The 1,929-nt window shown below is 37.9% G+C and overlaps 1 protein-coding gene across 7 annotated transcripts in view; it reads right to left on the bottom strand.

Moving 5' to 3' along the window:
- Positions 1 to 1,929, bottom strand: part of TANC2 (tetratricopeptide repeat, ankyrin repeat and coiled-coil containing 2) — an 848,255-nt gene that overhangs the window by 205,897 nt on the left and 640,429 nt on the right. The window lies entirely within an intron of this gene.

The raw sequence follows: 1,929 nt of genomic DNA, 5'->3' as shown, positions 1-1,929 counted from the left end.
GTCAAATTCACTTGAAAAAAGGTCCCATCTAAAAGGGTAGCTTTTAGTCACAGTAGCTCAACTCCATTGAAGACTACCTTAACAGCTACGTAGACACATCTTAAAATGCACTTACGTAACACAAACAGCACAAACAGCTGCAAAAGTACTAATGAGAGCTCGGTTCTCTCTGTCTGAGCATGTCAAGCACACAAGCCAAAACTAAGTGTTTTGACATGTGTGAAGGACAATCCTGTAGAGCAGAGGTTCCCGAACTGTGGTACACATGCCCTTGGGGGTACCCAAGACATCAATGGGGGGAACGCGAGAGAAACTCTGTAATAACGGATTTAATATTCATTGTAATAATTGGCATGTAAGGGGTTAAAATAGAAAACGTATGCTGGTAGGGGTATGTGGGCAGCTTGTGAATCTGGAAGGGGGTATGCAATAAGAAAAAGCTTGGGAACCTCTGCTATAGAGAATGGTGATTTTAATTCCTCTGTGTTTTCCAGTGTGACAATGTTTTATCTGAAATACTTTGGCACAATATTTTTAAACCACACCATACCTTCACTTTGTTGGCCACATCTTACTATAGGCAACCTGTTCTCAGAATGTTTAGCATGTGTAACTGATACAATTTTGTCTCTTTATGCCTATAAAGATGGGCTAGCTTTACAACACTGCTTGGAGGAGAAAAATTATAACTATAAAACCTCTAAAATAATGTGCTTTCATGTTAGAATACTGCTATTTTAAAATCTAATAATGAACTACAAGCTCAAACATTAATGTTTAATATTAACAGAAAAGAGTAATTACCAGCTCTGTATCTCTTCCAACAGCAACTGCAATATCGATGTATCAATAGATCAGCACATCTGTCATACATTCCAAGCATTTTGGTAACGAATCTGCTCTAAAATTGCTGAGGTTGCCATTCAAGTTTTATGCTAGAGTGCAAATTTGATAAAGCTAAGATATGTATTACTTTTTGTTATCTTTTGGAGATGGAAGTGAAAGTCTTGTGCAATATAAAATTAGCAAGGAATATAAGAATTGTTTCCCCCTAACTTTTAGCTTCTGATTTCAAGCTTTGGGTAGATAAGATATATGCTGATGCAATCTTCACTGTCACTAAGTTTAGTATTTGTGTTCACTGCCTAGCTTCTTAATACAGAGTTGGTACATCTCATGAATAGCTACCCAGGGCCTAAAAGTGGAAAGAGAGAGGAAGTGCAAATGAACCTGCTTGGGAATTAGAGAAAAACAGTACTGGTGAAGCCGCTCCTGACTGCATCAACTTTCCTGAAGGGAAGAAGGCTGCTACTTGCTTCATTAAATGTCATGTGTCTACATCATTTTGTCTCTGTTTAAAAGTTTCAGTAAGTACTCCAAGAACAACCTACCATACTTGTCATTAACAACATAACCTGTCATTTGAAGGTAGCCTCCATGAAGAAATCAGTACTGTCATTCATTTCTGAACATACACTGTTGCCTTTCACAGCCTTCTGAAAATGGGTACATCTAGGAGCACTTTGCCCTCCATCAGGAGGTCTGCTTACTGTGCTCTTTCTTCCTCTTGGTCCCTGCCCTAGCAGCGTGAAACATTTCTCTCAATCTTTCACTTTGCCAATATATGACATCAGCAACACAACTAGTGACAAATGACTGGAATACATAATACCTATTCAATTATGCATATATTTCTAGTTTTTAAATATGCAATTATTTCTAAATATGTATGCTCATTGTTTGTATTACATAAAATCTCATAATATCTTCCTGAGGTCAGCAATCGTAGCATTTTAACCCTTGATATTTAGAGCCCCAGTTCTGACCCCTGCCACTTGTGTTAAGTAATTGTTAGCCTTTGTAGAAAAGCCACTAGAAGATGACTTGACACACACTTCCCCGTATTTTAAAGCTGAATGATCACTCCCC

Source organism: Gavialis gangeticus, unplaced genomic scaffold (genome assembly GCF_001723915.1).
Source record: "Gavialis gangeticus isolate Ggan-Ray unplaced genomic scaffold, GavGan_comp1, whole genome shotgun sequence".
Taxonomy (NCBI): domain Eukaryota; kingdom Metazoa; phylum Chordata; order Crocodylia; family Gavialidae; genus Gavialis; species Gavialis gangeticus.
This window is presented reverse-complemented; position numbering and strand designations above follow the sequence as displayed.